Source organism: Ciconia boyciana, chromosome 3 (genome assembly GCF_034638445.1).
Source record: "Ciconia boyciana chromosome 3, ASM3463844v1, whole genome shotgun sequence".
NCBI lineage: Eukaryota > Metazoa > Chordata > Aves > Ciconiiformes > Ciconiidae > Ciconia > Ciconia boyciana.
In genome coordinates, this window is record NC_132936.1 from 122983326 (window position 1) to 123009528 (window position 26203).

Here is a 26203-nt window from a genome sequence, read left to right on the forward strand (position 1 = left end):
GAGGGCATAAAAAGTCAGACCAGCCTACCCTCTCTTAAGCTGATGATATTTTGTTCTCCAAGAAATGCTTTTACTGAGCATCCTGCCGGGGCGAGGGTATTCAGTGTCTCCGGATGAACCTCACTGGGGTGTGGGCTCAGTATTTAATCGTTTGTTAAATGCGTCATGAACTGAACATTGTTGGGTTGTTTGCAAAGACAACAGACACTGTACTGGAACATATACATAGGACCACAGCCTCCCCAAAACAAGGGCTAACCACCAACCTTTCTTGAGTCTCAGCTGGATTAGTGTATCCCATGGGCACTTGAAGACGTGACCAAAGGTGTTGATGTTAAAGGAGAGACAAAAGCAGAGACAAATGAAACACAAACTGAATAAACGGGCGCTGAGAAAGGAGCAATTTTTCTCCTCATACATGACGAGCAAAGCAAGAAGTAGCGAACACAAATGACAAAAGCAAAGATTTGTGCCGAACCTCAGGAGAAGCTTTGGAGTTATCCCAGGCAGAAACAAGCCTTTGCTGACTACACTGCTCCTTGGACTGAAGGCATTCAGACAGGTGCCTTATGCAATCTCCCTCCTAAAATACACCCTTTGGGTTTCAAGAAGTTTATGTGGAAGATAAGTCTAAATGAATCAAATCGCTCAGTTGATACTATAAGCTCGGGCATTACAAAATGACAAGTATTACACGAGGCTTTGAGGGCACAGACATCAGACACTACAGAATATTGGTCCAGAGTCTGGTCTCAACATACTCCACGTAGGTCCAAAATGACTACCTCTGGCTGTGAGCCCTAGAGGGACAGTCTGGAGAGAAAGTACTACAGACCTATATCCGCGGGCAAGTCCAGGATCTAGCCACAGCCACTAAGCTCAAGGCAGCAGAGAGACTTTAACTGATGTCTCCAGAACAACAAGACTTCCCAAGAGGAGGAGGCAAGCCCCGTAAAATAGGTGTACGGACAGGCAGCCTTGAGAGCTGCAAGTCTTACCCACTTGATCCTGGGACTGCTGTGTACATAACTGATGGAAATATTTCAGAAAGTACTAGAAATAATAGTAACCAAGACTTACTGTTTAACTTTAAACTCAGCATCACATTAGATGTTCCCATGTCCAGTAAGGCAGCTCATTTCCCCTTTGGGCAAGAGAAAGGGAGCGGTGTGAGAGGTAAATAACTAAAGCACTTCAGCTGCACAGCTCAATGTTCAGGCCTTAAGTAGCTAAAAAAAAGCCTCCATGGAAGCTTGCATATGAGCGTGCAAACAGCCCCATTCTTCTGGAGACCATGCGCACGCTAAAGCAAAGCCTGCCCATAAGTGGATAAAGCCAGATTTGCTCAGTAGCTTGTAGGATTGAGCCATTAAAGCATAATCCACAAATACCAGTCTAGAAAGTAAGGCTAATTCAGTCTTATACATAGCATGAGATATTATTACTAAAACAATATTTTTAAAAATGTTTTTCATTTGCAGCTTACGCTGCAATTTCTAAGCTATTCCATATATCCCAACAGAAAAGTCAGGAAATTTGTTGGAAGCACTTCATGTTTAGCAGAGAGTCCTTCTAAGGTGCACACAAAGACGCTGCTCTTCTTACTCATAGTCTCCTCCTAGTCTTCTTCCTACCTTTAGCAGGGTAGTACATTAGGGGCAGATCTATACAAGAAGCTTCTTCTCCAGCAAGCAGTGAAAAGGGATGACCCTGTGGATGAGCAAGTTGGGCTGAACAGACAGGGGCCCATTTCTTGCTTGACACTAGCCTAGCCTATGGACGATACAGCAAAAGTTTTATATCTATTTTAAAGGGGGGCAGAATTTCCCTTGTGTTTTGCAGTCAGAAAAAAACCCCTCCAGAAATTACTTATTCTCAGAGTGCTACAAAACTTGTCAGCAGAGGCAGAAGTGGGCACTGTGGGAAGGGAGGGGAGGAAGGGTGTTAAAGTACTCCTGCATATATTTTCTTCAAGAGGTTGGGAAAAAAAATGTTGGAAAGAAAACAGATGAAAACGAACTGAAGGAAGGATTAGTTTAGCATAGACATTTCTGTGCGATATCTGTAATTTCATACCCAGCATTGCCAGTGACAAAGGTATGCTCATTATCCCACACTGAAAAATTGTGATTGCATGTTAATGTGCTCTCTCCCTGATTAGGCTGAGGGTACAGTACTGAAAGCTGGACCTCCCACTGCCTGCAAAGGACATCTGACCAGTAACTCAGCATCTGGAATAAAACCAGCTCATTGTTAGGCTTGCAGTTGATGAGGGCCTTTTCTCCTAGAACCACCTCAAGAACAAAGAAAAATGAACAGGCTCAAAAAATAGAATAGAAAGTACACTATAAATTCTGTAATACAGGAAGCAAACTAGGTAAACCATTTGGTTCAATTAAGACAAGCCAATATGGGAGCAACTTCATTATCCAATTTGGATCCCAAACCACTGTTTTATTTGCTGATATTCTCATGCTTTTAGCTCCTGGGAACACTAAATTAATCTCTCAGGACCATATTCAATAAAAGTTCCATCCTGTTTTGGCAAGACTGAGGTTTCTTTTTTTTTTTTTTAGTTTATTTGATGAGGGGTTTGGTAGAGCAGAAGCAAAGCATGGTGTTTAAATGGATACCTTAATATTCCTTCCCCGTGGCCCACAGCCCCACTTCTGCGCAGCCTGGGGCCATCAGTCCCTGCCCCAGTGATGCTGTAGGATGCCGGTCTCCAGCCCTGCCCAGCCTGGCGGCCGACATCCCGGCCTGACCTTGGCCCATCCCCGTGAAGGTACCACCCGATGCCCCGGGGCAGGGGCTTCCCCCCGCTCCGGCTGCCCCAGCAATTCCCTGGCCCTGGCCGCACCCTGACCCTTGCAGTGTCATTTCTGAAGCACGCAGAGCTAGCAGAATCACAGCCAAAGCTATTTGTCTTACCCTCCACCCTCTGCCACACATCTGAAACACGATTTTCACTATTTCACTACTACAAAAAACATGGAATATAACTATTTATGGCAGAATAGCGATGGGCAAAGAAATGCAAAGTCCATAAAGCGTAGGGCCTAACTCATTTCTGCACCTCAAAGCCGTTCGCTTCACGTGAATTAAAGAATTCTCTCTGTGCAAGAGAAACCACGTTCTTTCCCCTGGTTCATACTCGCCGTTTTCCCTCCTGCGGGTCTCCATTCCGACTCACTGTGCCCCATCTGGCTCCCAGCGTGGAGCACAGCAGCTGCTCCAGCACCAGGATCAGGCAACCCAGCCCAGCCGAGGGCTGGCACCCAGCAGCACCCAGCAACCGCCCCGCGAAAATCAGCGGGTGGGTGCACCAAACCTGCGCACAATCCCTGCCGGAGATGTGGGAAGAGACCTCCATTGCGGGGAGGGCAGGAGCTAGAAAAGGATTTTCTTGTCAAATTTTGTTCCTCTTTACATTTTTCTTTTTTTTTCTTATTTCAAAGAGAACAGAGAGAATGGCAGATGGAGGTTAAAATTAAAAGAACAGGTTTGTCACAAAACCCTTGCAGTTTTATATGACACACTACAAACCAATTATTCACATAGGTGAAAACATGGGATGACAATGACCAGTTTTAGTTAAATGAAAAAGAGATGATAAGGAAAAGGCAGAGCAGCGAGCCTGTTTATTCCTTCTTTTCCTTTTTTTAAATCAGAAGCTGTGTTTCATCTCTACCAGCTGAGATTACAACAAAGCTTTAGTGATGACTTCAGTACCACCAGTGACCCATGAGAATAATACCCCAGAAAATAGGATTTGAGTTATTAAATGGAGTATTAACTTTCACAGATTACAACAAGGCAGCCAAGAAGCCAGACAAAACACTCATTTTGAAGAAATCCTAGGGTTACTTAATGGTCAACAGAAAATCACTGGCCATTAGCGACGACAAAATAACCATCAGCTAACACGTGCCAAAATCAGCCAGGACAGCTGAAAACTGGAGGCCATCTACAAGAAGAAATAAGTGAAGCTGGCCGACCAGCTGGACAGAGCTTTATTTACAGAAAATACAAAATCAAGTCATAAAAAAGGCAAGTCCTGTGTGCCCTGACTGTTGAATCTGCAAGAGCCCTCTGTATAAACACTTTCCCCTTATCTCAGGAGCTCAGCTGGCCCCGTGTTATTCACACCTTTACTCCTCGCCCCGCCGGGATCGCCCCAGAGATCACCGGGCAATGCTTAAGGCGACTGCGGGGCAGAGGGGACATAGCGGAGAATGGGCAGTTGAGGAGACAGAGAGAGACGGCACGGGAGTGTGAACGGGCATATTCTCTGATTCCCCCTAAATCTCATCACCTCCCACCAGGGCTCTGACGAAGTCTTCTTCTAAAAACCAACAAAGCTACAGCAGTGCCGGTGGGGAGGCACATCTTCAAGAGGAAGATGCAGAAGTGGTGCAGATCCACCTCTGCGCACGACGCGGAGGGAATAAAACCCAGCAGCTGCCATGAAATGCTCGTATACCTTTGCGGCAAGTGCCATATAACGTACGCAGAGAAGAGCCGTGTCTATTGATAGCAATTTCTTGCTGTGCCATGTCTAATTTGGAGCGTCTTCGCCTTGGCTCACAGTCCGAGCCTTGTGTATATCTGTGGAGCACTTTGAGTATTACCGTTCTTTGTAATTAGTTAATAGCAATGAGATAGATCTTTTTGAGGAGCAGGCTGTGACTGAGCAGTTTTTAAACACAGAGAAATACATGCAAAGAATTTGCCCACAGCTATTCAACACCGTATCCAAACACAGCAAGTTTGGGAAATGCTGTTTGAACAGTGGAAGTGAATCACTTTTAACCAGCTGTTGATGAATCGATATAACATCAACTTTATATTAATAATATTAAAAAATAATGATCACTAGACTGATGGGCCATGAATAGGTGATTACCGAGGATTGCAAGAATATGTTTCAGTGATGAACAGTAGATTAATAGAGGAAAAAAGTTAATAAGCACAAAGGAGGATAAAATTGCTTATGAAGATAAATGATGGCTTCCTTTCCACTGGAAAGCATGATGTTGCAAGAAATACATGACACTTAGGATAAATATTACAAATATACCTGATAATTGGCCTCTACTCTCAGATACCCCAACCTGACTCTGCTGTATACCTTGCTTATACAGCCTCAGAGAAAAGCTGACAAGGTCAGCCCCTATTTAAACCACACTCTTTCTACGCAGCTAGGAGGCACAGGAAAATTTTCTTCTGTCACCTTCAAGACTTCCCTGTCCCTCTGTTAACCAGCAACATCTCAGTCATGCTCTCCTCTGCATTACACCCGGGTGGAGCAAGCAGACAGAACAGGAACACCATGACCATCTCTGCAGCGTTCTATCAGCATGGTGTTCCTCCCTGCCACGTTCAGCTGCTGTAAAACCACCATGTAAGCCTGGTAAGAAATCTCCGTATTAGCCGAGAACCCAGCTTTCCTCCTCTCCTTCAGACAGTCTGTCCAAAGTGCCTGATCTTCCAGCGTGCCGAACACCATAACGGTACCATCAAATGGTAGGGACCATCAAAGGGAGTGCTCAGCCCTGGGAAAATGATGTCTTTACATCTGCGTTTACATGCCTAACCCCCCACAAAGACCTAGGTACTTGGCTTTAGACACGGACAATCGAAAAGTGACTTCACATAAACAACTAGCTTGGGGGGGGGAAATACCTAAGGATTTTGTTGCCAGTTTTAGAAGAGTGAGCTGACTATAAAGGCATTGCCCCAGCACAAAATAATTGCTAGGGGGAAAGTGGGAGGATAAATGTGAAACTCCAGCAATGTCGATGACAAACAAGGAAACAGGGCAGGCTTTTAAGACTTCAGCTATGAAATTAAACAGAGTAGCTTAACCAAGTGGAAAAAGGATGGAGGTAAAGGAGTGGAATACTAGGAATGAGGGTTTGGTGAGATGATCTGGGTAAGGGAGCTGTGGCTGCAGAACAGGTGGGTAGCTCAGTCAAGCAGGGGCCAGGCATTGCATGGCTGAAGGGTCGGCACTTCAAATCAGAAGCTGGTACTCTCAAGGAAGCACTGAATTTCTGCACGTCTTTCTTTTAGCTATATTGTGTCCTTAGCCTGTGTCATTATTAAACGTGAAATCAGAGATTGAAGTGTATGAAACATTTACACGTGCACACATACACATGTATGTAATTTGTCCTACGGTTAGAAAATGTCTCGGAGCTTCAAAACCACATCTTCACAAAGCATTTTAAAATTCACAAAATGTAGACTCACTTTGTCACGTGAAATGCCTTGGGACAGAAAATAACACAGGAAAAACAGCTTGAGGTAAATATTTTCCAAGTATGAAACATGCCAGAATTGGGGAAATGTCTTAATCTCCAGTGGTGGAAATACACCAAGTGAAACACTTTGATATTAAAACAACTAATGTTTTTAGGACAGAACAAGTTCCCCAGTAGTATATTAATGCAAAATTATGTGCTTTGAAATGGGAAGTGATTAAAAATATACAAAATAAAACCAAAGCACAGGAAAGCTTTTTGGATGGTAAGATCAAATTAGGAGTAATTTTTATTGCACTTGGAGGGAAAACTGTATTAACATCCATTAAAATCTATAGTAAACTGATTACCAACGATTGCTATAGTTTAAATATGCACTTTGCCAACTTCTGAAAAGTACACATCAAAAATTAATCCAAAACGTCCTCGGAGAGCCTGGGCACAGTGCCTTAGCAATGGATGGACAGAGTTTTACACCTGCAGCCCGCTGACGAGGTCGCTGCTTGATGGCAGCCAGGGTGGAGGAGTAAGTCGCCCATCCATACAGACCCAGACTGCCGAAAGCGACCTGGCTGCCATGCAGTATAGAGGAAGCCCATGTGTCTGTATCACGCCCATCATTGCAATAACCAAGCACTTGCAGAAGTTCCTTAAATAAAAAGAAAAGTATGTGTCTGGCAGAGACACGCGTAGGCAGTATGGAGCACAAACCCCCTGCAGGCTGCGGCATTTTGGGCTACAGAAAGCAAGGAGGTTGTGGCACCGGATCGCCCCGGGGAGCACCACCGGGCACGCGTGCCCTAAGGCAGCCCAGCTTCACCTGGAAGGGAGCACCGCAAGCCACCCCATCACGGTACCCGAGGTAGCAAATACATCCTTTAGTATGTGACTTGACCTGTGGTACGTTAAGCAACAGAGATAAGAAACTTCGGAGATTGGCAAATACAGTACAAACCCTGCTAATATTCCTTATTGATTAAACTGTGTCTCAGTAAGGAGAGAAACGGCTTAAATAAAACAGGCATCTCTGGGTGCACAGGAGATCTGCTAAGGCGAGCTGTGCAGTCTACATATTCTTTATCATGTAAGTCTCACACTGACCCATATTCTTTATCAAAATAATATCTTTTCTGTTAAAGCTATCACAGCTTTGCCCACAAAACATCCACTAAGCTACAAGATGAATCCCTTAGTATGGAAATTTTCATTTGACCTCACTGTTACTTGTGTGCAGAACTAACACGGAACAATTTCCCAAGACACACTTAAAGGCAAAAGTGTATTTTTCCATACAGTTGTAGATGGACTTCACATAAAATGCCGCCTTGGATACTTTCATCACATTTAACCAGTTGCATCACACTGTTTAAATGCGGGTTACAGATCAATGCAGCCAAACAATATGAGACTGAAAATTTCAATGTCACAATTAATATTTAATCAATTTGCGGTGCCTTGTTCTTCAGCAGCCACTTAAAATGCAGGGAACAGGTACAGCCTTAAACTGCTGAAAGAATAATTACCACTCTGACTGGGTCCTGAACATAATGCCACTCTACTCTATTTTTCTGACAAATATATATAGACATTTTCACAGATTCGGTGACATTTTCTTTTCTTTTATTAAATATTCTGTGTGGGCAAGAAAAGAAAAAAGGTTACAGTATAATGTATGATACCATTTAATAGCAATACTGCAATACAAATGAAGGAATTTTAAAAGAAAGTTGCAATGTTTCTTCCAATAAGTTCCCCTTTTGTGGTATCTGTAAGTCATATTTTTGATATTCACAAGGCAAATGATTGGTTTTCCTTTCTGAAAGAAAAGGGGGAACTCAAAGCACTGTCAACTAAAAGATTAAGAAACAATGATGATGCATTTTAAAATTAAGATATTAAATAATTAAAGACTAAAATTAAGAGTCCCCACTACAACAAGGAAAAGTCTGAGATAGGATATGTAGAAGAGATGGTAGGCAAGTAAAGATCTAAACACATGTACGTGCTTTACCATGTGCCTAAGAATACAAGAGACAAGCTAACAGTTTATAAATTTAATGAAAAAAATCAATATGTTAACGGTAGCGATCCACACAGCAGCCATGCCCTGGATACTGCAGAAATGCCAGCCATTTCGTAAAGGCGCATCAAGGAGAGGTCAGAAGAAGGGGAACAGAGATGATGGTCAAAAATGAGCTTTTATGACTGGAGAGGCTAGAATTCTCCAGCTTGGAAGTGAAATGGCTGTTGGGAAAGTGGTCAACAGAATCATGGAACAGCACAGAGAAGACAAGTAGGTGACAATTATTCCCACAACAAAAGAGACAGAGAAAACAACTTGAACAATCCTATATAGTTCAGCACCCACTTTTTATTTTAAGTCGTGCTGTTGCAGTGAGTCGGGCTGAATCAACTTGACATGTATCGAATAAAGGTTTGCAGCTGCATTCTGCCTGAACACGATGAACAGCTGTGGTGCATGCAAATTCTTTATTCTAGATCCTTGCCTGGCTCCTCCTCACTGGGCTGAGAGATGGGCCATCAATAGGCAACTGTAGGCTGAGTCCTTAAATCACGACGGCAGTCAGCTACGTTTTGAGACTATTTCCATACTCACTGCAGCAGGCAATATATGGACAATACAGCATTTAAATGGGTATGTTCTCTCTGTACAGGCACATTTAGATACGATGCCAGGACGAAGTGCAGATACCCAGTTATACAATCTCACCTGCAGGCTACTTCTGTCTGCACAACACTTCACAAGATGCAAAACCGTAATTTTAGATTCGGTAGAGACTCCTCAGTTTTACGTTAGATAACACGGCTTTAAACTGACTTAACACTAGAGCCCTAAGAGCAACCCTGGTATCGATATCGGATGTTCCCATCTGAATTTGATTTTAAAATATGTGGGTTCCACACAGTGATGAAACTGTTTGGTAGTTATTTACTACTGTTCGTAATTGGTGCTGTCCTGGGGACAAGTGTTAATGTAAGAAGTAAAGGGTTGAGAAACGTAGATACCAAGCAGTGAATTAGAAGAACGGCATTGACTGCATTTTTAAAATTCTAATATTTCAACCACTGCTAATCGTTAGAGAATCCATTTTCAATCGCGTCTCGCCATCTTGTCCTGGGCAACTTTTAAGCTAAGAATTTGATCATTGACACTATCCATCAGCTAAAAAAACATTAAGGATAATTGTCTGGGTCTCATGTATTGGGCAACTGATTTGCACACACAACCAGGCATCAACATACATGTACTTTCAACACAGACTGCAAAACTACCCATTTCTCTGACTTTGTGAGGTTTTGCAAATGCTGAATCCATGAATTAATCAGCCCAGTTTGCCAGTCTATAAGTGCATATACCTGAAAGGAAAGAACAGACATACTAGTAGATTTGTTGATATACTAATGCCTAAAGGTTGATCTTTTAGCATCAGTTAGAGAAAAACATATGTATTCTCTGGGAGACAAAAAAAATAAATTTTTCATTTAAGTACTTGGAATTTACCCTGTTCTCAGAATGATGTTGCCAAATAACTGACTTTAACAAAAACGTTTAGCAGAGGAGCAGAAGAGATACTGAATGCAAGAGATGCAGTGCACTCTGCAAACGTCTTCTCCAGGGAAAATGACATCATGTCTTGACTGCTCTCAGTCAGACACTCTCATACGATGGACAATTCAGGCAAAATGGATTATATGTTGTCATTTTCCATTCAGAAGTTGCTGCTACTTTGCTGGATGACTGTGTGCTACCCATTAATGCTCTCCATCTGCTTCAAAGTTCTCACCTGGCATGCTAATGATGCCTATCAAAATAATACCAAGATGGGACTGTCAGATACAACTTTATACTTGCGCTGACTCTGTAACAACCTGATTTCTAATCCACTTGCCTGACCACAAAGCTAATATTGGTGCTGTTGATGCAAGCTAGCATTGCACTTGGGGACAGGATCTGGACTTTATGGACTATTCTCTCCGTTTCCCTTGCAGTCCAATCACATTCAGATCATCAGACCAGAAGACTTCTAAGCTGCAACAAAGCAAAGCCTTTAAGTAATTTTCCCCCAGCAAATAAAACTTGCACAAATACTGGAATTAAATTAGATAACCTCTTGTGGAAAACCCAGATGCAAATTCTGGCCAGTGTAAGGAAGGAAAGGAAGAGGACAAGCACACAGTCTTTCCTACGGCATCTCTCCTCACTTTGGAGTGGAGAGACACAGTGTTCATACAATTGCTTATACCTTGCCCTTACCTTGTACAAAAGTGTGAACATTTAGAGTCATTCTGTTCTGGTAACTTCACCTTTTCCTCCATCTCTGTAATCAGTCTGGAGGTCATATAGCGCTTTGGGCTCCATACCTGCTATGGTATACACTCAACGGGGAGATGTCAGAGCCAGAAAGGAAGGCTGCCCATGCTGCATTTCTTTGGAACAGGGCTCTTCTGTTTCTAATTTATAATAATTTCTAATAAGTCACAGGCTCTGTAGCTCATCATGTGAATGGTTTATATTAACTACAGTTTGAACCACATGTATAAAACAAAGAAATCAACCTTGGAAGCTTTTAAAACAAAGAAACAGATTCCCACCTGCATCCTAAATCTGAAGATTAACTGAATTAACACAAGAAGGCTCTAAGATAAGGTTTGCACTGTCAGTTCATCAACTACTGCATACTGTGATAGCCCAGGTGGTTATCTGTTAGGATGAAATACAATTATTAAGTAGGTCCGAATAAGTTGGAATAAGCAGTAACAGTCAGAAAGTAACAAGACACTCAGTTGCCACTGATCGTCCTCAGAAGCAACAATAACTTCCTCTCCTTTCTCATCTCAGCAGCATGATTCCTACTATTACTTCCACAGAGCTAATGCTGAGAAAGTACCAGCTTCTTTAGATCACCCATATGGGAATTCCAGTGTTGAGCTGTTTGCATTTGCTCTTGCTTTTTTTCTCTTTCTTTTTCTTTTGACGGAGGGATGCAATTCACTGCCGTGGGGGAAAGAAAAAGAGAAACAAAATAAAACACCCAGCCCCTTCCTCCACTAAACAAAAAACCCCACAGAAAACCAAACCAGACAACCCCAAAATTAAACTGTAATGAAACCAATGCACCTTTGCCCACTTGTAGAATCTCTTCTATCTTCATGGGGCAATTGAAATACAATTTAGATGCCTCCGAAAGAGCAGCAAGCCTGTCAGCTCTAATGCATTATGCAAGAAGCCAGACTTCACCTAATGCAATAACAGCATCCTGAACAGTACCAAATCTCCCTGTCTCCATCTCTCTACTATCTCACTCTTCAGCTTTCCCACTTAAAATAGGCCTCTCTGTTTTTTTTTTTTCCTTTTTAAAGATGTTTGATATGACCGTGCAATTCAGGTATTAAAAGAAACGCATGATCATTTCATATTTATATAGATTACAAATTAATACAGAGCTAGGGCATTTCTGGGAACCCCACTGCATAATCTGTAGGGTATCTAACTTCAAGCATTTTAAGATCTAAAAAGCTAAATAAAGGTCAGCCTCAGGAGTCTGTATTACTTTCAACATTAAAACTGAACTTCTCCCACTCCTTAAAGCTTCCTCGATCAAAGATTAAGAAAGGAAAGCAGCAGCACTAAACAAACATTTAATCCTTTAAAGAAGAGAGTAAAAATAGGTCTTTTTACTCTACAAAAATAAGCACTACAGTTTGGTGTATTTGGTATAGGGTAGATTTGAACACATAAACCTCTGCTGGTTTATGAACAAGAAGGAGCCATAGCACATATGCGTTAGCATGACAGGAGAGTAACCGCATAGATATTTAGGATTTAAAGGCCCGAGAAAATCTCAGACTACATTGGACAAAAATCACTGCCCAACAGCTTCCAATTTGTATGACCAACCTCAGATTCATCGAAGAATTAAACACCCGGGTAAGACAGACTTACTTGGCTCTTCCGAACCAAGCAACCTGAGTAGATCAAACCCAGCGGTGACTTGCCCTTCTCCAGAGACATCGGCCCTTGGTTAGTCATGACGTGAGACATCCTGAGGCCCAGACCAGTCACCAGCATCTGCAAGAGCGGGGAGCCCACCCCTGCTCAGGCACCACCATGCAGTACGGGAGGATGACCTTCCAGCTGTAACACCGGCTGGGTCCTTGACACCGCAGGCTCATAAAGATAGGGATGCAAGTTGTATTTTTATCCATTAATTTCTATGATGAGAGACTACGGGTACACTAGAAAACTGTCACACCTACCAACATTTTAACATGAAGAACACGTCTGAAGTCAGTTAAATATGTTGGTTCCAGGAAGGGTTTTGGAAAACGGCTAGGGAAAACTACACGTATCCTGCCAAAATGTGGAAGGGATACTTCCCAACCAGAAAGATAGATTTGGCAGGTATGAAGCATTTACATATCTCATAGCAAAATGCAGAATGCTTTTCTTAAAATATTTTAAAGGGAAATAAAATACGTCTTTCAAATACCCTTTTTATGAACATGTGCTATAGTCCAGATTACACAACACTGCTTCCATTAAAAACAAAGCCTAGTCGGGAAAAAAAAAATCATGATGTTTTGAAATAAGAAATAGATGACTAGGAGCATTTTCTTCATTAAGTAACAAATCGCTTCTCAGAGATGGATATTTTAAGATAGAGCACAAGTGGTTGATCCTCAGCTGGTGTAAATTATCCCTGTTGCAGGGAGCTCTATTTTTACCAGCTGAAGATTTGCCCCTAAGCATCTGTCAGTGAAGTAGACCAGGGAACCACAGAAATGTCTATGGAAAGGCATCGATTCTAAGTAATGAGAAGAGACTTACAACACGTCGGACAATTACGGGGACAGGGGGATTTGCAAAGGATGAAGAAAGTCACAGTAAGTAAAGAAATGAGCAGGAAAGCAGAACAGCAATACTGATAACTCTCTAAGTATGGTGATACTGCACCGAAATCTGTGTTACAACCCTCCCTTCTAAACCCTGTGCTGCAGATCCCGTATATTAATTGCGCTTAAGCATCTGGGCTGAGTCAGCACCTCTGGTTCCTCCCTATAGCAGTCAGTGACAGCTGGTGAATGCACTGCCGAAATCAAAACAATGGTTATTCTGAACAGTGGGATAAAACATTTACAGACAAAGATTTTAAGATAGTAATTTTCATGTGCATCTTGGCTCAACAAGTCTAGCCAGCGTATCCGAAACTGCCTCCTTGACGTCTGGATAGCACGTCCCCCTGCTCCGTACGCTGTGCTTGACTGGCTTCTGCCTGCGTGGCACCCGGCGTTGCGCAACCTGCCTGAAGGCTGGAAATGAGCCCGTCCCTGTTAATCATTGGGGCACTCTCCCTTGGATCTGGGCTTGCTTACTGGGGGGTGGCCGTCCTGAGCCATTGTTTCGTTTTCTGCTTATTTTTCCCATAACCTTTGTTGGTGTAACCCAATACAGTCATGCGCTAAACAAGCCACGAAGCCCGCACTTGATATGGCGTTAACAGACTGTAACAGAGCAGCTTCAAAATCATCACATGCGTAGGAAAGAGTACTCGAGAGATCAGCCAGCTACAGTTTTAAGCAAAATACCTTCCCCAGCATTACATGTAATGTTTCAGTAAGTTCAGAGGACAAGAGGAGAGGATAAAAAACGTTTCCTCGTATCATCCACGTAAGCAGTACCTTTTCGCATCCTGAAAGCTCACCTTTTCCTACACTGACGGCAGAAATGCTGCTGACAATAACCATCCTGTTGCTTCATTTGCGGGAAAACAAGAGACTGGAGCTGTCGCACAGTATTTGCAGACATGAACCATGCCAACCTAGCTGGGCAAAGCTGCCTTTTAAAACTATAAACTTTCATTGCTTGGAATACGTCACTTGTTAGATCCAAAAGCCATTAAAATGAGTAGCCCAACTACTGTTAAAGAATGACGTCTAATTACGTGCCATAATCAGTAGTTACCGTTTATCCACAGATGAAGCCTTGATTCACAGGTGATAAATGACGTGATACTGAAGATGAGGCCAGTGACTGTATGGCAGGAGTCACACATCTGACACATGGATATGCCATCACTAATGCGTCTTTACGTAAAGTCTGGGTACCTTTCTAAATGGCCACTTATGCTCAAAAAGCAGTGATAGATGTAAAAATCTGTGGAGGGAGGTGATTTGGACTTAAATTCAGAGCAGATAATTCTGTCAAGGAAACATGATGAAAACGATGAAAAGTAGCAGAAGCAGATTATTAAATTTACACTCTGCTGGATTCACTGCCACCAATTTTAACAACAGGCTTTATCCTTCATGTAACCAAATTTATGCTAATCTCTTCAAGACTTCCAGAAACCAAAACCAGAGAAACTCACGATTTTCAGCATTTCAAAACTTACTCTACAATACCCCGCTTTAATGACCTTTTCTTTTTTATTTTCATTTTTATTTTAACTCCCCCATGAAAGACGGTTTTAGCCTACTACAGTAAACACTGCAGGGTATTTACTCTGGACGTCAAAGCGCTGGCGGTACTTCCATTTCATTGTAAAAGGCCAAGATAACAAATACAGATTTATTATTAAATGTCCCACCTTTCACACTATGCAAATTCACCCAGCCTGCAGCCTACTTTTGGCAGTCCTCTTTCCCAAGGGCCCTTTAGGAAGAGGCTATCAGCCAGATTAATTATTTTAACAATAGCAGCCTTTTCCTAGTGCCATTTTTTCTGTCACCATTATATGACATAAAGCAGGGGGGAGGCAGAATGAATTTATCCAGCCTGTAATATATCTCAGTCCAAAGCTTCCCAGAAGCACTAGATTCAACGCGCAAGTACAAAGCCATCGGTCCCGCGTGAGTAGTTACAGGGGACAAGAGAGAGTGTCGCGTGTCCCTGCTTCTGGAAGGGGCCGCATGGTCCATCTGGCTGGCAAGGCTGACCACCATAAGAAGACAGATAGGGACAGCTGTTAAAAACCCAGAACTAAAATAACTTTCTCCTGCCTGTCGTCATTCCTTACGATACATTAGCTTTCAAATGGAAAATGTGGCAACTCATAAATCCTTTGATGTTCAATAACTTACGTACAGTTCATTTACCGGTCCTGCTCTCTTGACAGGTATTTGACAGGATCATCATTGTAGCGGCACGCGATCTCTGTGCAGCACGTACCGAAGGGACGCGTACTGACCTTCCCACGCATCTCACGTGGGAGCCCTCATCCTCCAGGAGCGAGCAGTGCAGTTGTACAGCACTGCCTGCCTGCCTTGGGTCATCCCAGGGGCCAGGACAGGCTGGGGCCAGTAAGTCCACCCAGGCAGTGGCCCAGCATTCGTGTAGCTCCTGCGCAGCTGGGGGAGCTGCTGTGCTGCTGCCGTTGCATCTCAGGGCGTGAAGGGGAATCCTTAGGGATCCCTATCATCTGCTATAGACACAGATGTAAACTGGATGTGTTCATTAGGAAAAAAAATTATGGACAGCATTTATAAAAATGTAGAAATGAGGGATTTTCTTACTCCAAATAACACCTCAAGTTAGCAGCCCGTAGTGGGTAGGATAAGACAAAACCAAGGATACCCTAACTCCTCTTTTTTTTTTTTTTTTACAACTCAGAGCCACAGATCTGTGTGGAAGGAGAAGGAATCATTGCTCTTCCAACCTGAGTCACCCTGGGTGTCAGGACCTGCCCTTCCACTGGGGTGACCACAGCCTCACAGCTTCTTATTCCAAATTCAGTCATTTTTGCAGATGCTGGTCCCAACGATACAAAACAATGCAGGCACTGGAGATTAGTTCATGTGAATGGGCTGTACTGTATGTTTTATTTAACAGAAAACATAAAGCAGTTGGCACTCTGCAGCCTACTCTGTAATGTTTTCAAAATGATAATAACCCAAAGAAATGCCAACAGGAACTTAGCACAAGTTAAACAAATCACCTTCAAAGTGGCACTCTGACACAATGGTGTCAAAACACATTTCCTTTCCCACTGGAACAATCCTATTATTTCACATTGGCAAACGGAGGGGAGAAAAGCTGTTTTAAACCCATGGGAAAACAGCAAATTTACAGGGAGACGAGAGTGGCTGGTGAGCTCACAGAAGTACTTGGGGTGAAGTTGGGCTTCTTCAAGAAAGAGCTTCTAAAGGCAAGGAGTGTTTGACAGAAAAAAGACTACAGGATTATCCCAGAGGATCTCACCCATGTCAGCGTAAATTTGTGAAGACAACGTCATCTCCATGCCTCCCACGGGCACCAGATCATAATCCCTCCCACGAAATGAAAAAATCTGATGCCCCTATGATCTGCCCCTCCTCAATACCAACACACAAGCAAATGAGTCCGAGTAAAAGAAATTATTTTCCCATTACTCCAAGAATGGCCAGTGTAAGCTTACACGGGTATCAACGCCTAGATAAGAAAGCCTGAAATGGCATCAGGCACTGAAGTGAGGAGGAAGCAGTTACGCAGAACCTGCGCTACTGTGCAATATTCTTATTTTCTTACAGAAAGTCTGGTGTGTTTTTGTACATCCCTTGCCAAATGTTGGCAATTTTTATGCTTTTATGATTACCTATCAGCCATCTGTTTTGCAGCACTTGGTCTCTCTAAATTGAGATACGATGCTAGTATTATCTAAGAGTACCACAAGAGACAGGGCATATACCAAACATGCAAAAGACAATCAGATGTGGCTCCCTCAAGCTGAAAGAGAAAAGAAATTTGAGAGGTAAGAGTGACCTCAAATTTAGCCTGCCATCTTACACAAAATTTGTATGTTTATCAGACACCAGTTTATTAATTTGGCAAAGATTGCATATTAAGATGCAAGAGGCTAAGTGCCTTTTGGACACAAACTGACACACATCCTCACAGGCAAATGAGAACATCTGATTAGGAGAGGGACCTCTCTAAGCTCTAGCAGTCAGGAGAGCTTACCCATCCAGCGACACAACCTAGATTTCCAACTCAATGCTTTATTTATTTCACTACCATGTTTCCTCAAAAGAGGCAATGCTTATGGAGTGAAAGACAGACATTCAAAGGAAAAAAGATGTCAAATGTCTCTTTCGCAAAGAAGAAAATCAAGGGCCGCTTCCCCCTGCACTTCACATCCGCGGGAACCACTTGACAGCTCTCCCCCATTTCTCCCTATGGTGTGAATGGTTCAGACGTCAGCTGGACACAACAGTGTGTCCATAGACTTCAGTGCTGGTTGAGGCTGGGCTGGAGAAGTGGATGCCTCAACCTGTAATACTTACATAGAGAAACTCAAGAATCAAAGGAATTTAATAAGTCTTTGAACAGGATTTTAGGACAAAGCTTATGAAACCAGGGGGTCCAGGACCTAAAGGCCTGGTAAATCTCTCCCAACTCTACCCTCCTGTGCAAGCACAGGTCCAGCACAATGAATCCTGAAGCAGCCATAAATGGAAAGTCCAGTGACTACAAGCTGAGCATGTCTAACACTGCCGGCAAGAAGAAACGGGCTCTGTCAGTGAGATTAACGTAATTTCTTATCACAGAATTCCAGCATAAGATGCCTTAGCTTAAAGCAGGAGGGAAAAAGCTTAAGATATCTCTGGCTCTCTGGTACATTAGCAAGTAGTGAGGATGCTAGCAGCAGATCCGTACTGCAAAGATCCTGTTAGTGGTGAAAACCTGACGTTCAATTCTTCTGTATCTCAGGGGTGAGGAGGGGATCTGCTTTAGCACTGTAGATGAACACCCACTAATGGTGGGAGCACATTAGGTATGCACCTGGAGCACAACTGCTAATTTAGTTTCCTCCAGTTTGTGTACGCCAAGCCTGCTCTGCAACGTGAAACAGGGGAGATGTGCTTCAAAGCACGCTCCTAAAGCACTAGCGTGCACAAATCTTCTGTTGGCATGAAAGGAGCTAGCGAAGCATACCTGTGCAGTGCAGGCTGCTGGCTGCAGAAATAACGCAGTCGGATGTACAACGGGTGCACTCTGGAGAACAACAGCATGAGCAGTGAACCAAGGTACTGATAAAAAGCCAAACAGTATTCAACACCGAGAAGGTGTCTTAGCCAAGAACCTGTGACACCTGACACCTGGAGTTACAACAAGTTCCCTTACCCAGACATAAAAGAAATGTGTGCCAGCTGTAAAAAAATAGCCTGTTGTGAGTGTTAATGTTTAAGGGTGACTGTGGTAATCGGAACCTACGCGCGCATACAGTCACAGCTGCGCCGGTTTACATGTATGAACACCAAATGCATGAATGCACAAGCAAAGGAAAAGACCCCCCTGAACAAGCGACAGCAATAGTTATGCACTCAGCTACGTTTTAGTTGCACTTTACAAAAAGAGCTGAATATAGAGAAAACAGAGCAAATACAAACCATGATCTGGCAGCTCATGTGGGAGCACATTATTTTATGTAACATGCTAAAAACATGACAAAATTACATATTTCTGTTTTCTTTACTTTCCAAGACTACTTCCTTCCCTGTGTCTCAAATTAATTCGTAACAGTGTTTTGCCTTGGGCTACAGGACAAGGAGGGAGAGGAGTCTCCCTTGAGCACCCACCAAGGTCCTCCAGGCCATGGCTGGGAGAAGTTGACCCTGCTCTGGTCCTCCCTGGCTTCTCCTGCGCTGGGCAGCACAGTGCTTCTGGGGAACAGGACAGCTTCAACACACGGCTCTGCCCTAAAACATAGCCCAGCTCCTAAAAACCTAAAGAGCTTTTGACACCTACCTGTCATCTTGACAAACATCAAACCGTTAACGTGCCACAATTTTCGATATTTAGTAGGCTTGTATTTTTATTAACCTGTGTAAAAGATTGGTGAAACGGCACTATAGCATTCCTAAAATGACACAGCACAAACAACTATCTGAAGTGCTGCTTATGTTGAAGAATGTCTCTCAAATCTCAATAGACTCAATAACTAGCCAGAGATACAGTTCTCACACGGCTAGGGAGATTATTCAAAACTATGCTGAACTCACAAATATCCCCAAAATTTAAAGAGGGGGAAAAAAACTGGTACTTGATTTACCTGTCTGGAACAGAGCATCACTGAGTCCCCTGTATTACACAAGTTATTGGAAAACTTCAGGCCAATTACTAAGACAAAACTCCAATAACAAACTTGTACTGCCTGACCGTCGAAGGTCAAGAAGTGCAGGAACTGCTTTATCGCTTCGTCTCTGTAGTTCGCCGGAGGAAATCTGAGGCAATTGCAAGTGGAGATGGTGAGGGGGTGGAAGGGGAGGATGAGGGCCAGCGGCACCATCAGCTCTTCATACTCCTAAGAGAAAGGTACGTCTGGGAGCTGGAAACCCCAATGCGGACGCTTCTGGCATCCCAGCCAAAGCCTTGCTGACAGGGAAACGCCGCGCACAGCAGGCTCTGCCGTGCCTATTCACTACCAATAATGATCGTGTCCTTAATACACAATACTGTTTTTCCTCTTCTGTTTGCGAAAACTTCTAACTCTTGGACATCTCTCTTTTTATTGAGGGTTCCTAAGAATTCCTGGAGCTGAACTGGCTGATTTCCTAAGAAAGCCAAACACGGGTGCGGGCACCTCACTTGTCTCTAGAGGCATCTCAGCTCAGTAATTAGGTTGCCACCTTTCACTGCCTTCTGGTTCCAAACAATGCATCTGCAGCCTTGCTCTGAAGCACACCAGCCACTTATCCACACACAAAGGGATTTCTTCCTTCCCAAAGAAAAACAAGGCAGATTTGTGAAATTCCTCAGAGAAAAAAAAAGGTATAATTACCAACCATTAGTAGCACATCCTCCCCCCACAAAAGGTTGAACACCAAGATTCCTTAAAGGGTTTCCTGAGCCTTTTTCACTTGGTAAAAATATCTGACAAGGGTGGGAAAAAACCTCTCCACAACACAAGCAGCATGGAGTCCTTTTGCTGCATAATACATTTCTTATTTTGGTAATAAAGAAAGGAAAGTTGCGTGCTTTCTAAAGCAGTTTGTTCCAGCTTGCTAGCTCCTACTGTACAAAAATAATGACCCCTTCCCCACCCCATCAAAACAGTGGCATGCAATCCCGGCGGCACAATATCCCATTGTAGTGTTCTGAATGCCGTACTGGCAGAGGAACCGGTGCGAAGGAGGGAGCACAATCGCCTCTTTGCCCTCCTACTGCTGCCCGTGCCAGTTCAGGGAAACATGACTCACAGCCGCTGCCAATATGTTGATTCGAGGGAACGAAGAAAGAGGCCACGCTAAGATAAATGCATGGGCAAATGCCACGCTCTGGCCTCGCCTCCTTTTAGCTACTGAAGGAACTTGGGAGAGGAATTCTCTTCCGATGGAGATAAACCGCAGGCACACACTGCCGAGCAGGACTGTCCGCTCCAGCAGCATCGCGTTCTCTGTTCAGAGGCACACCTGGGCTCGGCTGCTTTAAAAAAATAACAAATCTCCTTTTTCTCATGATCCTGGAGTATAAAACAGAATCTTGCTTTGCACACAGAGAAAATCTAATGATTTTTAACCTGTACTTCAGCTCTCCCTGCTTTTTTGCTTTCTATCACACCTTCCTGTCCTCTGTCCTTTATGGGATGAGTAGATGGATGGTTTAAAAGTCTCTCACGATCCACATTCAGCAACTGTGATGCCACCCTGAAGATTCATAAATAGGCTGAAGCCACCTTGCAAAAACAGAGCGCACACGGTACAGGAATGGAGGGACATAGCAACCCAAAGCAAAATTATATACGCCCAATTCCTCTGTTCCATTAATAACACATCCTACCACCAAGGATGCGATTCAAAAAGCAACCTCCACGCTCAGGTTATTCATTTAAAGTAAAGCAAACGAACCGACAAATAGCATTTGTATTTCTAAACGCCTTGGCCACTTCCAAGGCTTCCCAGCTAGGCCAACGTGCCCGGCAAGCCTCTGCGATGCAGAAGGCAGGATCCTATCCCCAGGAGAGCCTCATGGCACAACTTGCCGGGTGAAGGCAAGAGAAAACACCCAGGCGGAGCAGTGCACAGGGGGCTGCAGGCCACCACGTTCCCGCTTGGACTGCAGCCCCGTGACTATTGCCGCTGCTCTTCCCCCGACTCCCGCTTGCTGTCCTTGCATGTAAAGCCCAAGCTGATATTTCACCATCCTCTTTTTGTTTCCCATGACTCTTCTGACACCACTCGCTTTTTCCACAAGCCGGCGATGGCAAGGCTCTTAGCTGATCGCTTCCTGCAGGACTTGGTTGACGGTTCTGTTTTGCTTATGGCTCGTTTCAATTTAGCCATGTAATTATGTCCATTTGCAGTGCAGAAATGAATTCCAAGAATAAAGTGACTCACATTCATTAAGGCTGTTTGTACAGAATTTGACAATGTTGTACTCCATCCAGAAAGGACTCTCTGTCCATGTTTGCGGCAAGGCTGGATGGACTCATGACAATGATGAGATAAGTGTGTAAACTGAGATGTACCCATCCCCGCCTCCGCCACATGACCAGGAGCACGCAGAAGACCGACGATGAGAAACCTCTACTTTCCGTAGGTACCACAGGAAACCTTTCATGGCTTGCCACAGAATTACAACCATATTTAAAAAAAGGGGTGGCGGTGGCGGTAGGTTTTGTTTGCTTATGGGTTTGTTTATAAATTAGGAGGATGTTATATTTTGCAGGACAACGGAGATCATCTGATACCCATACAAACTGTGTTGCAACATTAAACAGGTTTTGTACCTGACAAAAAGCACATTCCAATTTTTCTGGAATTCTTTTTAGAAATTATTGGGAGGTTTTCACTCCAGGAGAGCTATGACAACTTATTCCTATAGTCTTGAATCAAACGCCGCGTTTATGATTATTTAAGTTGGACCCAGGATGATACAGTACATAGTTTTAAGGCCATCAGTACGTACACCACAGCCACACTTCTGGACGGGCAAAGCGGTGGTTACACGTAACCCAAGCGAGGTGATGACACAAAGAAGGAAACTAAAATGCTGGCGTGAACTTTATCTGCAGTCACGGAATCCAACGGCACGTTCCCCTGAAGCACAGGCTCTTGCCGGTACACCGATTAAAGAGCTATTTTAGGTACTTGGAAGACCCCAACTTAGGCACAGTGTGAAAGCTTTTTTTTTTTCCTTTTTTAAAAAAGTCATAAGCTTATGACTTACAATCTCTTTACATTTATTTTGGAATATTTGCCCATTGAAAGCTATATAGCTGACCCTGAGGCACCTCATGGGAAATTTAATATTGTTCTTTAAGAATCAGGTCAGAATCTGATATTTTGACCTCTGTGTACTACTGCTGAGCAGCATGAGCAAAAGTCAGTATAACCTGAGGCTTTCATGATAGGGTCGGCACCTCTTTACTGTAAAATATTCCAACTGACTCCGAGGGGATTCAAGTTATTACTGGATATTCCTTCTCTCACACAAACTGTCTCCTCTCCCACCGACAACAATGTATAATATTTCCATCAGCAAAAAACATTTCCCACTTGAAAAAGAAGACGTCCTTCTCACTCACAGTCAGCAAGTGTCATCTCGGAGATGGTATCTTGTCCTCTGGCAAACACAGTAACTTTTTCTGTACTGAAGTGGCAAGTAAAATCTGTATCTGGTGCTGACTTTAGTTAGAAAAGTGTTTTGTTTTTTTAAAAAAAATTAATCTCATTTTCAAAATCACCCAAGTAACACTAAAGCTGTGTCCTGCTGCCTGTCAATAGCAACTAAATCTTTACGAGATGACACAATGATAAAATTGTTGAAGAAGCAGAAAGGAAAAAAAAATGGTTTCACAGATTGAACGTGGCTATTTGCAATTTTTCATAACACATGTAAAAAAAGCGATACTGAAGGCACAGTACTATGTGCAGAAGATTTTCCAAAAAATCTCCAATGAATACAACATTGCTTTTGCTACACGAAATGAAATCCAGCTGCGCTGACCTGAGTGCTGGACCTGGTTATATTCCGACTAATAGGTACTGCTAGACTGAAGGACAGCTGACAGCTTTCCTTTCCCAAAACTTTTGGGTCCATCAAGTTCATATAAGTCAGGTTAAATGTGTCATACAAGGCTACACTGAAAAACGTGGTTTTCTCTGCTCATTCTTCCATCTGCCAGAGAGCAGGAGATAGATGGCAAATTGGATTGTAAAGCTGCACCACCGATAACCACCTCACTTTATTCATTCCTCCCCAAAAGACTAATTTGTTCATTTTTCCACAATCTTGATTTATTATTTCCAGCAATCCAGATGGGAATTAATTGGGAGAAAATGCAAGAGCTGTCCAAACAGAAGCCTGACACATGAGCTACTGCCTGAAAAGCAAAGCTAGAGTGAGAGCTGGAAAGGTCACATCTTTTTATTTCTGCAGGCAATTAACCATCAGAGTGACTAATCCAAGGATTCAATCCATTCTTCAAGTAGAAAGACCGAATAACTTTCTCAATTTAATATTGACAGGCAATTTTGCTACTGAGTTAATGCAGCTTGATGCAATTTTCAAATACCTTACCCCACCTCAACTGTGGATTTGGCTCAGGAATCGGGGGATGAATTTCCACAGCTCCTCCTGGGCAGGACAGCAGAGCCACCAGGCTCCTCGTCTGTATGTACGCAACCCCGAGGCGCTCGCAAGAGCTGCACACCTTGTCACGGCACAAAAGCGGGGCCGACCTGGTGAACCAGAACCAATGTGTTCAACAGCACCCTGGAGAAAGAGAGCTCTCCTGGGGCAGTAAAGCAGAGGTTACAACCGAATGGCAGGAACCTCCTAGGGAATAAAGCCCAATAATGTATTTGAGAGGGTTTAAAAATAAATTTGATATTTTTTTTATGTCCTCTTCTCGCAAAACCTATGGCGTATGACAAAGTGATACTACTAAAACATTAAAAGAACCGTGAAGTAATATCTAGTCACAAATAGCACTGAGTCACAAAGAGCTAGTATTTCTCAAATACCCCTTCCAGCAACATGCAACATAAAAAATTAAAAATAAAAAAAAAAATCAGAATTTTCAACACTGCTGCTAGCAGCTGCAGGTCAACTCACCAATCTGAATTAAGTGTATTAAATTCAGTGTCGCTTCTACTAGTTTGGAGACAGCTACCAGAAAAGGCAGAGGGACTAGAGGAGAAAAGGAGCGAACAGCTAAATGAGGCACGTGCTCGGTGCTCCTAACAGTAATGTCACCAGCCCCAACCACTTTGTGTAGCCAGACAACTTTGTGCTATTGCATGAAGACAACTTACTACTTGGCAGTATGACAAATAAAAACCGATACCATGAATAAAGGCAATTTAAATATATATTTATTTTAAAAATAAAAGAAAGCCTCAATTGCTCTGTTTTCAGAAAACAGCTTATTGAAATAGTACCATAAGCTTCATAAAATGATGCGAAGACAAATGCAGCTCTACTTTCTCCTGCCATCAGTGAAACAGAAGAAAAATGGCTAGGGAAAAAAACCCAACCTTTAGCAAGTGTTCAGCTCCAATAGAAAGCACTCCTGCTTTTAAGTTTTGAAAGAAAGCCAACCAATTCACTTAGTATTTTCTAGTAATAGACATTTACCCACATCAGCTATGCCAGCCTTTTGTTTAGTACAGAATTATCGCCTGTATGTCTTGAAAATTGAGCCTGTCATACAGATATTTTTTTAAACAAAAGCCCACACCCATATAATAAATGCAAGCATCTCAGAGATAATCATAACCTTGCAGGGAGCAATCAGACACAGGAACGTGGTCATTTTACAGAGCACTGAATCAAACGCACACGCATCCAGCTTCTCCCCCCTTCCCTCCACCTACTGCACCTTGACATCGCTGAAATATGTATGGAGCAAAATGCAGTCAGCTCAAATATGGGTATCAACATTTCACTCAGACGCCAACAATTTCATACAGCACAGCAGTTTCATAGACAGAAGTAAAGAATATATATAGCACATCCTCAGCTAGCTTAAAGCCATGGGGGTCCCTCTAAAGCTGCAGGTGAGTTTTACACCTGATCTTGAAACAGGAAAGACGATTTGAACACAAAGGTACAAAGCCACTTGCCGTGATGCAGACGGATGATGACTTGAATACAGCTAGTCATAGTAAGCATGTGACAACACATATAAACACACACGTATTTGCATATTCATTTTTTTTCATATGGAGATAAAATATTATCTGGTATAGGAAGAGAATATAAAGATGAGACTGCAACTGAGTTCACTTATTAATATTTTGGAGATGATTATCAAAGTACAAGCAAATACTTCTTGCTCAGAGAGGCCGATAAAAATCAGTGGAGAGCACTGACAGCACCTCTCAATTATGCAGCCATTACCAGGCACGTTTTACTTTTATTAACTTTCCCTTTGTAGGAGCTTTGGCATAGCACCTTTTATGGAATGGTGAAAACAGTTCTCTGCACCAAAATAACAAAAGGAACAACAACCAAAAAGAAACCCAGCACCAGCTAACGAGTTTTTCTCTGTGATGAATATAGCTGGAGTTTTCTGCTTGCTTCTTCACACAGATACATCATTCCTTAGGTTTATTAACCAGAGGGAAGAAAACATTTTCTTCTGCTGCTAGTTTATATTTAATCATCTATTTTCAAGCACTCCTTGAAGTTCTCAGGTACCTCAAGCTAACAGAGTTTCAGCCCAGTAACGTCTTAACTACATGACGCTAAGTGTTTTTGACAAGCTCTATTATAATTACATTTAAATGTTTTGTTCTAATGCTTGTGCTTGCCGAAGTCTTTGATGGGAGATTAAATTACCTGCACCCTAAAGTCCTATAATAAATAAAAGAAAACAGAAACGTAGTGTCAATTTGTGTCCAAATCTGCTTACAAAAGAGAATTAGCTCAGGCCTTTGCCCGGCCAAGCACTTAATCATGTGCATAATTTTTTATTACGTCAGTATTCCCACTG

The 26203-nt window shown here is 42.9% G+C and overlaps 1 protein-coding gene across 8 annotated transcripts in view; it reads right to left on the bottom strand.

Moving 5' to 3' along the window:
• PLCB1 (phospholipase C beta 1) overlaps positions 1–26203 on the bottom strand; it is a 415215-nt gene that overhangs the window by 243861 nt on the left and 145151 nt on the right. The window lies entirely within an intron of this gene.